Genomic DNA, 12,148 nt, shown 5'->3' with positions numbered 1-12,148 from the left:
TAAAAAAAATATTACGAGTTACAGTGACTGACAGTAAACTAATCTAGTAACTCTTTGTGAGAAATGGAACTTTTACCTTTCTACGATGAACGTAGGAGTGATTACTGACATTTGTAAGTAAATGTGAAGTAAGTCTGCGAACCTAAAAGAAATACTTGTCTGCTTATTAAAAATGCAATTTGAGAGGTAAATCAGAAGTTTAAATGGTTGAGTGCTGGGTTCCCGACAAGATGGTAGACCTTTCTGACCAAGGGTTTGTACTTCAATGTTAAATTGTCTTTCTCTCTTCAGATGGAGAGATACCTTCTGTTTTGTCCAGAATTTTCTGTTTTTATTTCAGATTTTTATTGGCTTTAACCTTAGGTATTCATAAGATTAACGGTATTCATATCAATTCAAGATACTTCAGTCTGAGTTTGGTATCAGTTCTTAAAGAATAAAAAGCCACTAGATGGAGCTGCCATACTCCATTACTGTGGTCTAGAATTAGTGAAAGACACTTAATGTTTGAACAGTGCTTTTACTTTGATTTTCAGTCATGATGATCTGTCTCAGTGAGGAAACCGATCCTGTTCAACTTTCTGTGCTATAGTTGTGTTTATTGGCTGATCACAAAGCTGTGTTGACCATAGAATATGATATGGTAATATGCGCCCTTCAGTCTGAAGATTGTTTTGGGACAAGTTGTATCTTTTGGGGACAGAATGAGGTGTAATGCAATTGAAGTTAATGATATCACTATTAGTGCACTTTGTGAAGCTTGTTTTCACTCTGCGAGCTTGGGTTATCTCAATCTTACTTTGCCCCCAAAGATGTGAATTTAATTGTTCCATATGTTTTCTTAAAATGTGACTTCAATTTGGTTATAATTGGGACTGCCAATCCGAGCAGGACAATTAGGATGATACCTGGGATTCCCTTGAGATGAGAATGTTGGGGGGTGAACTGAATGAGGTGATTAAAATAATGAATGGAATAAGGAACACCTGTTCCCTGTAATGGGAGAATCCAGAATAAGGACATGTAGAATTGACGCTAAGTTGATTAAAAGTCAGTCCAGAAAAAAGTTCTCCACACGAAGGGTTAAGAGAAAGTGGAACACAGTGCCCCAGAGGGACATAGGTGCCGAATCAGTTGGGGTGTTTAAACGGGATCTTGCAAAATGTCAGGGAATTGGGATTAAAGAGATAGTTGCCATGGCAAACAAGAATGACAGAGCAGGTTTGATGAGCCGCATTTCTTACACCTCCTATTACAGCTGATGTCTGAGAAAAGGCATGTGGGTAATGGAAGTGTGTTGTTGACACTGGGGTTCATATGCTTGGAAGAGGACAGTGTGGAGGCAGCAGTAACGGCATGTGGTGGAGTCTAACCCTTCTGCCTGTGTAGTTTTTCCCCAAATGATATGGACCAAATCTCATGGGAGAGGATGTTGAAAAAACATTTTGGGTTTAGCGGCACTTCACGCAGAGGATGATGAATGTTCAGAATGGACAGCCAAGGGAGGCAGTGGGGCTAATTGGATCAGCATCTGGAGAAAATTTGATGGAAAGGTTTGAAAGGTGTGGTGAGATTTGATATTTCCCAGTCACTGGAACTGGCCAGTAGCCTTTTACATACTGTGCATTTTAATGGGATCAACTGAAGAAATTTACTAGTGTCACCATAATGTCTCATATTGTTTAGGGAGACATAGGTTAGAAACTCTCTGGAGTGTGTCCAGTAATGATAAGCTCCAGCCCTCTCCAGGGTGTGTCCAGTAACGATAAGCTCCAGCCCTCTCCGGGGTGTGTCCAGTAACGATAAGCTCCAGCCGTGGGTGCCAAACCCTGATTTTGGGTATCAGCTGACTCCAAAACATTACAAAAGAAAAAAAATTCTAGTTCAAAGATAACGGACTCAAAATTGTAAAAATTTAATATGATCGGACCAAAAGTTGAAAGGATTAAGTTTGATGAGCTGTGTGAGCAAGTGCTATGATATCCACACTGCAGATAACTCAAACTTTCAGTGTTGTACCATTTAAGTAAATTGCTCTTAATAGCCCAGTCACTGCATTTGTATAGAGTTCAACAGGTGGGGGTGGAAATGGGATTGTTCATTTTCGTTTGACTTTTGTGTTCAAATGTGATGTGACTTTTGATGGCTGATTGTTTTTGATCCATGATGATATCCCAAGGAACCTCACAGTACTTATAATGTCCTAATTATTGCACTTGTATGCCCTTGGCATCATAAAGTTGTCGAGCTGTAAGTAAGGTTTGATTTTTATTGTATTATTTAATTAAAAGCAAAAGAGGAGTTCTCTTTACTTAATTGGCTGTGTCAGCCCCTTCACTGCCAAACTGATTTAAATCAGTACGTACCACGGCGTCTCAGTGCTGTGACTGAACTCTCCAGCAACGAAATGCTTCTCCCTGGCTGAGCTTTGCTGAGGGCCCAGTATAGAAGGCGAATTTGCTTTTTATAGTTTGCTGCTGTCTTAGACCTTCAAATGTCTCATCCATTTCCTTCACATACCATCTAAGGAAGCAGTGGGCATGGAAAGAAAAACAGGACCGGAAGAAAACGGTAAAAAGGCACAAACAATGGGAAGAACAGGGAATGAGAAATAAAGGAGGGTGAATGAAAGACGAGGGAGGAGCTAAAGAAATTAAATAGAAACAAATGTTTGGAAAAGGAGTCATGGAATCATAGAAATTTGCGGCACAGAAGGAGGCCATTCGGCCCATCATGTCTGTGCTGGCCAACAAAGAGCTGCCCAGCCTAATCCCACTTTCCAGCTCTTGGTCTGTAGCCTTGTAGGTTACAGCACTTCAAAAGCACATCCAAGTACTTTTTAAATGAGTTGAGGGTTTCTGCCTCTACCACCCTTTCAGGCAGTGAGTTCCAGACCCCCACCACCCTCTGGGTGAAAAAAATTCTCCTCAGCTCCCCTCTAATCCTTCTACCAATCACTTTAAATCTGTGCCCCCTGGTCATTGACCTCTCCGCTAAGGGAAATAGGTCCTCCCAATCCACTCTATCTAGGCTTCTCATAATTTTATATACCTCAATTAAATCTCCCCTCAGCCTCCTTTGTTCCAAAGAAAACAACCACAGGCTATCCAATCTTCTCTCATAGCTAAAATTCTCCAGTCCTGGCAACATCCTCGTTAATCTCCTCTGTACCCTCTCTAGGGCACTCACATCTTTCCTGTAATGTGGTGACCAGAACTATGCAGTACTCAAGCTGTGACCTAACTAGTGTTTTATACAGTTCTAGCATAATCTCTCTGCTGTTATATTCTATGCCTCGGCTGATAAAGGAAAGCATCCCGTATGCCGCCTTAACCACCTTATCTACCTGTCCTATCTTCAGGGATCTGTGGACATGCACTCCAAGGTCCCTCTCTTCCCCTGCACCTCTCAGTATCCTCCTATTTATTGTGTATTCCCTTGCCTTATTTGCCCTCCCTAAATGCATTACCTCGCACTTCTCCAGATTGAATTCTATTTGCCATTTGTCTACAGCTTCCCTCCTCACTATCAACCACACGGCCAATTTTTGTAACATCTGCAAACTTCTTAATCATCCCCCTAAATTTAAGTCTAAATCATTAATATACATCACAAAAAGCAAGGGACCGAGTACTGAGCCCTGCAGAACTCTACTGGAAGCCGCCTTCTAGTCACACAAACACCTGTCAACCATTACCCTTTGCATCCTACCACTGAGCCAATTTTGGATCTAACCTTGTCAAAAGCCTTGCTGAAATCCATGTAGACGACACCAAACGCGCTACCCTCACCGACCCTCCTTTATTACTACCTTAAAAAAAATTCAATCAAATTAGTCAGACATGACCTTCCCGTAACAAATTCATGCTGACTGTCTTTGATTACTCCTTGCCTTTATAAATGGCGATTAATACTATCCCTCAGAATTTATTCCAATAATTTGCCCACCACCAAGGTTAGGCTGACTGGCCTGTAATTACTTGGTCTGTCCCTTTCTCCCTTTTTAAACAACGGTACAACATTAGCAATCCTCCAGCGCCACGCCTGTAGCCAGGGAGGATTGGAAAATGATGGTCAGAGCCTCCGCTATTTCCTCCCTTGCTTCTCTTAATCCTGGGATACATTTCATCTGGGCCTGGCAACTTATCTACTTTCAAAGATGCTAATCCCCTTAATACTTCCCCTCTCTCTGTTTATCCCAGCCAATATTTCACACTCCCTCCTCCTTAACCACAATCTTTGCATCGTCCCTCTCTTTTGTGAGGGACGATGCAAAGTTTTCATTAAGAACCATACCCATGTCTTCCACCTCTGTACACAGGTTACTTTTTTGGTCTCTATTGGCTCTACTCTTTCCTTAGTTATCCTCTTGCTCTTTATGTATTTATAAAAAATATCTTTTGGGTTTTCCTTGATTTCACTTGCACGTGATGTACTGGTGGAAAAATGGCAGCTGAGGTTTGACAACTGGGCACCCTAACCCTGTCCTGAGGTGAGATGGGGTATTGCAGGGTGTGACAGTGCTGCAGGTTTCCTGTAGCCAGTGCCTGGCTGGGCTCCCAGTGTCATTAGTTTTTGACCGAAGTTTGACACTCGGCCTGGTGTTTTCATTTTCTTGCAATGTGCTGGGGTCTAGGGCGGATGTGCAGCAATGTACCTTTTCTCTTGTTTGTTGGGTTATTAGTGGAAGGCGGGGGGTGGGGGGTGGTCCTGGGGGCATAGTTGAATATAATTGGAATATTTGCCCATTTTAGTTTTAGTCTCCTCCCTGAATTTAGAATTTTCTTTTGTAAACTTAAGAAACGTAGTGTTAGATTAGATTTTCAGTCCCACATTTTAGTTTATGTTGGAAAAAAAGTGATTTAACAATTCTAGTTGTCGTTTTCAATATTTTGGCTTTAATTTTTCAACAATTTTATTTTGTTAAAATTTATGTTTCAAAAAATTTTTAATTGTTCAAATTCTCTCACCTCATGAAGGCAAAAGAAATGTAGAGAAACAATGAACTTTGCCTCCCTGTTTCAATTCCCAGCAACTGATTCAAATGTTGGCGAAGACTGAATTCTATGTTTTAGTGTAGAAATAAATCTCTCATCATTCTGAATTTCTTATTTTAGTTATATCCTGAATCTATATCTGACAAATATACAGGAATTTTTGTCAATTACATTTTATTGATAAAATCAACTGTGTTTGTACCATGTATTTTACCCGATATGTCCAGCTGATGAATGTGTCGTCTTATACAAAATTATAAACAAAAATGTTCTTCTTGGCGGGCGGGGGGGGGAAGAAATAAAAACAGATCTTTCTGTGGCAGTTTAAAATGAAGAAATTGAATTGATTTACATTGAATTACATCGAAACTACAGCACAGAAACAGGCCATTCGGCCCAACAGATCTGTGCCGGCATTTATGCTTCACACGAGCCTCCTCCCTCCCGACTTCACCGCACCCTATCAGCATATCCTTCTATTCCTTTCTCCTTTTAAATGTAACTGTGCTATTCGCCTCAACTGCTCCTTGTGGTAGTGAGTTCCACTTTCTAACTACTCTGGGTAAAGAAGTTTCTCCTGAATTCCCTATTGGATTTATTAGCGACTATCTTATATTTATGACCTCTAGTTTTGGCCCCCTCCCCCTCCACAAGTGGAAACATTTTCTCTACATCTACCCTATCATTATCTTAAAGACCTCTATCAGGTCACCCCTCAGCCTTCTCTTTTCTAGAGAAAAGAGCCCCAGCCTGTTCAGCCTTTCCTGATGAGGATAACCCCTCAGTTCTGGTATTATCCTTGTGAATCTTTTTTGCACCTTCTCCAATGCCTCGACATCCTTTCTATAATATGGAGACCAGAACTGTGCACAATTCTAATATTCTTCTGCACTTGGTATAAAGTATTTGCATTTTAAACACGTAACAATATCATCGCGATGTCCATCCTGCTCATTGCACTTGGAAATTGAGGCCTGTGATTTGCTGTGGCTTACAAACAACACACAATCAGTTGGTGTAAAATAATGCAATTCAACAAGATCCTGTTTTGTTGAGAGTTTGTCAAAGTTTTCCTAGCCCCAAGAGAGGACAAAAAAAATCCAAGAGGGAGAAGCATAGGAATATGGAAAAACTCAAATTGGAAAACAAGTATAATGGCAGGGAAATCAAATGAGAGATATGAGGGTGAAGTCAAGGTACAGAGGTTAGCATTGGGTGGGGGGAAAGGGGGGGGGGGAGTGCTGCGGGGGGGGTGGGGGGGGGGGGGAGTGCTGCAAGGGGAAGGGGGGAGTGCTGCGTTGGCACTAAATCTGCAGAAATAGGTAATCTAATGTAATTGATAGTAGTAATATGTTTTTGGCCATGACTCTAATTTCTTGCTTCCCTCAATTTTTTTAAACAGTATACTGGATAATATTTAGTGAGTAAAATTATGTCCATTTCAAACCGATCCCAGGTTTAATCAATCAAAGTCTTTTCAGTCTGCTGTCTGCAAGGATCCGACTTGAAATGGCGTTCTCAACCCAGTTCCTCCTGGACATGGGCCCAAAGCAAAGAGTAGCCATAATTGAGCACGACATTGTTTTACTCAGAGACCACAAGACTAGCTGCTGTGGGAAATGGAAATGATGTCACGCTAGTTCAGTTGAGTGGGGGTTATTTCTTCTTCCAAAACTGATGTAGCCTCTGAGTCTAATTTAGATCAGTCCACCAGTCGATGTTAGCTGCCAAGGCTGGACATTGATCTCTTTTGTGAGCATACTCCTTCAGAAGGATATTAGCCTGTTCTTCTGGAAACTCTGACCTCCAAACTGTTGTGTAGTACATGTACTATTTATAGTTACAGATGCTATTTCTGGGGGGAAAACTATTTTTGTTGGAATAGGAAGAGGGATGTAAGGTCTTACAGAACATCAAGATGCTCAGTAGTGATTCACTTTCTGTTTGTTCCTGATTGGAGGTTTCTATCATGGTGCTGCCTGAGAAGACTTAACCCTGCAATACCCGTGGTACTTTAGTGTATCTAGGGACCACCATCCCCTCACAAGATCAGTTGCTGCTCTTCAGTGAAAAAAATCAACAAATGTTTTCATTTGCTTCTGGCTCTCAAACAGCAGTTCATCAAATTCTCAACAAAACGGGATCTTGGTGAATGGCATTAGTCTACAACCAGTGGCGGTATTTGTTTAGTCAGGAGCAAATGGTGCTAACCTATCATCCATTGTGTAAGTACATGTCTGGCGCAAAAATAAAACAAGAAAAGTTGCTCAACCGTGGCTTACAAAAGAAATTAGGGATAGTATTAGATCCAAAGAGAAAAAGCGGCAAGTCTGAGGATTGGGAGCAGTTCAGAATTCAGCAAAGGAGGACAAAGAGATAGATTAAGGGGGGAAAAATAGGGTATGAGAGTAAACTAGCAGGGAACATAGAAGCTTTTACAGTCAGTTTTTATAAATATGTTGAGAAAAAGACTAGTGAAGACAAATGTAGGTCCCTTACAGTCAGAAATGGGGGAAGTTATAATGGGGAACAAAGAAATGGCAGAACAATTCAACATCATACTTTGGTTCTGTCTTCACAAAGGAGGACACAAATAACCTCCCAGAAATGTTAGGGAACCAAGGTTCTAGTGAGAGGGAGGAACTGAAGGAAACCAGTATTAGTAAAAAAAAAATAGTGCTAGGGAAATTAATGGGGCTAAAGGCTGACAAATCCCCAGGGCCTGATAATCTACATCCCAGAGTACTAAAGGAAGTGGCCCTGGAAATAGTGGATGGATTGGTGATCATCTTCCAAAATTCTATAGACTCTGGAACAGTTCCTACAGATTGGAGGGTGGCAAATGTAACCTCACTATTTAAAAAAGGAGGGAGAGAAAAAACAGGGAAATACAGACCAGTTAGCCTAACATCTTCACTCAGAAGGTGGTAGGTCTGTGGAATTTGCTGCTCCAGGAAGCTGTGGAAGCTACATCATTAAATACATTTAAAACAGAAATAGACAGTTTCCTAGAAGTAAAAGGAATTAGGGTTACGGGGAGCGGGCAGGAAATTGGACATGAATTTAGATTTGAGGTTAGGATCAGATCAGCCATGATCTTATTGAATGGCGGAGCAGGCTCGAGGGGCCGATTGGCCTACTCCTGCTCCTATTTCTTCTCTTCTTCTGTTCTGATAGTGGGGAAAATGCTACAGTATTATAAAAGATGTGATAACAGAACACTTGGAGGGCATTAACGGGATTGGACAAAGTCATCATAGGTTTATGAAAGGGAAATTATGCTTAACAAATCTACTGGAGTTTTTTGAAAATGTAACTAGTAGAGTAGATAGGGGAGAACCAGTGGATGTGGTGTATTTGGATTTTCAGAAGGCTTTTGATAAGGTCCCACACAAGAGGTTAGTGTGCAAAATTAAAGCACATGGGATTGGGGGGAATATACTTGCATGGATTGAGAATTGGTTGACAGACGGAAAGAGAGAGTAGGAATAAACGGGTCTTTTTCCAGGTGGCAGGCAGTGACTAGTGGGGTACTGCAGAGATCAGTGCTTGGGCCCCAGCTATTCACAATATATATCAATGATTTGGATGAGGGAACTAAATGTAACATTTCCAACTTTGCAAGCTGGGGTGGAATGTGAGCTGTGAGGAGGATGCAAAGAGGCTCCAATGTGATTTAGACAAGTTGGGTGAGTGGGCAAGAACATGGCAGATGCAGTATAACGTGATAAATGTGAGGTTATCCACTTTGGTTGTAAAAACAGAAAGGCAGATTATTATCTGAATGGTGATAGTTTGGGAAAAGGGGAGGTGCAACGAGACCTGGGTGTCCTTGTACACCAGTCGCTGAAAGCGAGCATTCAGGTGCAGCAAGCAGTTAGGAAGGCGAATGGTATGTTGGCCTTCATTGCAAGAAGATTTGAGTACAGGAATAGGGATGTCTTACTGCAGTTATACAGGGCCTTGGTGAGACCACATCTGGAGTATTGTGTGCAGTTTTGGTCTCCTTATCTGAGGAAGGATGTCCTTGCCATGGAGGGAGTGCAACAAAGGTTTACCAGACTGATTCCTGGGATGGCAGGACTGATGTATGAGGAGAGATTGGGTCGACTAGGCCTATATTCACTAGAACTTAGAAGAATGAGAGGTGATCTCATCGAAACATAAAATCCTAACAGGACTGGACAGACGAGATGCAGGGAGGATGTTCCCGATGGCTGGGGAGTCCAGAAGCAGGGGTCACAGTCTCAGGATACGGGGTATGCCATTTAGAACCGAGATGAGGAGAAATTTCCTCACTCAGAGGGTGGTGAACCTGTGGAATTCTCTACCACAGAAGGCAGTGGAGGCCAAGTCATTAGATGTATTCAAGAAGGAGATAGATATATTTCTTAATGCTAAAGGGATCAAGGGATATGGGGAAAAAGTAGGAATAGGTACTGAGTTAGACGATCAGCCATAATCATTTTGAATGGCGGAGCAGGCCCGAAGGACCGAATGGTCGACTCTTGCTCCTATTTTCTATGTACATGGACTCTTTTAAAGCTGTAGAACCTCTTCATACCTTGGCCTGACGTGAGGCTTGGGTTCCTTGGCATTGGATCTGTAAGTACCTGTAAGGTTTGTTTTCATTGCTTTTTTCCGAACTTTTAGTATCAGAAATGGGGGGAAAACCTGGAGAAAGAAATTGGAGCCCACAAAATCTGAGCTGGGCATTGGAGAAGGCAAGACTTATTATTGAGATATTCAGGAATCTTAAGAGTATCGACAAGTTAAATCCTAGTAAACTATTCACCGTGGTCCTGAAAAAAAGGGGCATGGGATGAAGCTCAAGAGGGAAGGTGAATAAACAGATTAGATATCACCACTACACACGCAGGGTGGTGAATCTTTGAAATGGGTGGTCTTGTAACATCAGTAATTTTGAGGAGTTGAACAGGCATTTGGCAAGAAAATCAAGTAAGGGATTTAAGTAGTGAACTGTGTGTTCTGTTGTTAATTCTGGGGGTAACCAGATGGATTGAAATAATCTTTCCGATCCTGGACATTCCTATAAGAACATATGTTCCAATTCTGGTTTTAAAAAAGGCTGAATACCAATTCTGCTGAAATGAGGTGTGGTGATGGAATTGGGAATGTTCATGCATGTGGTGGTGTTTAAAATTATTTACATTTTTTACAGTACAACATGATTAGGAACATTTATTAGATGCAAAAGTATAAATGGGCTCCTTTTATTACAGATTAGATTTCCACATACCTTGACTATAGTTCTGTATTTCAAAGCCAATGAATGTGTAATGGGTAGCTGTGGAATGCAGAAGATACTGTGTAAATGAGGAAGATGGATCTTTCACGACTAAAGTTTAAATCACAATTTCCATCAAAAGCAAATAGATTTTGTCCACATTTCCCCATTAAATGTCCTGTTTATACAGTGTTTTTATTCAAAATATCACAACATACATGAATGTGTTTGAATTACTTTTTAATGAGGATTATTACAAGCCCAGGGTCATTTTATTGTTCATTAGATTATGTGGACTGCCTCTCAGCTCTTCAGAAGTGTGACGGTGAACTTAAAATCCTGTTAGTGGAAATAAAGAATTCCATTCCCCTGTTGCGCTCAGGCCAAACTAGAACATAGTAAATCTTGAATCGGGTGAAGTTTTTGCACTGTGGCTTAATGCATGGCTACAAACTGAAATGGTTCTTAAAATCTCATTGCTTCACAGAATTCAGGTCATATGTGCGTTGTTTTTGAAAAGCTGTCATATTCTACAAGTTTACCACAGTAGATATGAGCTAATGACTTGTGTGTGGTCACAGCTCAGGACGTTGATAGCAAGAGATAAAGTTTTAGTATTCTTGGAGTTGAATGCTACATTGATTAACAACTTGTAATTAAAACTAACTAAAAACAGAAGTTTTTTTTTGTTCTCCCCAAGGTAAGATTTACATGTGAAAAGAAACCTCTAGCATTTATTGTTTTTTCTGTAATTGGCCCTCAGCTGTGAGGTTCTCCACTAATGTGCACTTGCATTACCACTGAATTCATGGTATGTGAAAACTACTGAGACACTGGTATTGTCAGTGTACTACATCCACCTACATACATGTTAAACACATTGCACATACGTTAACTAGCGAGTGCAGTGATCAATTAGTCCTCAAGTTTTATTTATTAGAAATCACGTACAAAGCGTGCACATCACTAAATTACTGGTCACCTCCTAGCTCTGTCCTTCAATGCAGAAGCGGTGGCAATATTCCTCAGCCCTCCTATGGGATGTTTGCTTTGCAGTGAGATGTTCCGACCTCCAGAAGCTGTGTTAGGACTTTGTAACCCATGCATTGCATGGGGCCCTGAGCAGATCCAGTAATGAGTTTGCCCAGTAAAATGTAGGTGCCTCAAATCGAAACTTTGCACAGGATCCCCACAAGGCAAAGGCTATCCCTGCTGCCCTCACCTCATGAGCTACTACTCCTGTACCTAGGCTCCTAAGGACTTGCGACCTTTTCATTCAAGTCCAGTTATAGCTGCTGTGCATTAATTATCAATGAACTGACCTGTAACCGGTCTCTAATTGTATGGGCTCTCTTTGGGAGCAAACAAATGAACTTTCTAACTACAGAGGGGTATATGTTGACCAGCTTTTTTGAGATCTTGATTCAGGCTTCACAGGGTACATCATCTGGACTGGTCACATGTTGTCAGGAGACATAATGTACCAGTTGAAGTGTATCTCTAAATAAGGTGTAAAATGATCTTTTTGATTATAGTCCTTCATCTCGATGGAACTTGACAGAGTTGCCCCTTTTGTGCCAAGTTACCCAATGAGTAGTTGAGCCATACAGATCAGGAATTTCCAAATTCTATCCCAAGTGCATAGGGAATGAGTGGATTCCAGCCAGGCAATAGGCTCATTCCAATAGGCTCCTTATTCTATGTGATCCTGCATTATGGAGGGGAAATTAGTCAGGATTCCTGTTACTGAACATTGCTTGCTATTAGAAGTGAGCACTTGTAGATATTGGGTGAGTGCAGGATCTAACTCGGCTGTAGTGCCCCTGCAGTTGAACATCCTGGAGGCAGGAACCCTCACAACATTCAAGAAGCATTTGGATGAGCACTTGAAATGCCATAGCAT

General features: G+C 41.3%; 1 long non-coding RNA gene across 1 annotated transcript in view; it reads left to right on the top strand.

The window, feature by feature from the left end:
• Positions 1-12,148, top strand: part of LOC137306981 (uncharacterized) — a 105,783-nt gene that overhangs the window by 44,377 nt on the left and 49,258 nt on the right. The window lies entirely within an intron of this gene.

This window comes from Heptranchias perlo, chromosome 1, assembly GCF_035084215.1.
Source record: "Heptranchias perlo isolate sHepPer1 chromosome 1, sHepPer1.hap1, whole genome shotgun sequence".
Classification (NCBI taxonomy): Eukaryota; Metazoa; Chordata; class Chondrichthyes; order Hexanchiformes; family Hexanchidae; genus Heptranchias; species Heptranchias perlo.
Note: the sequence above shows the minus strand (reverse complement) of the source record. Positions and strands in the feature narration are given on the sequence as shown.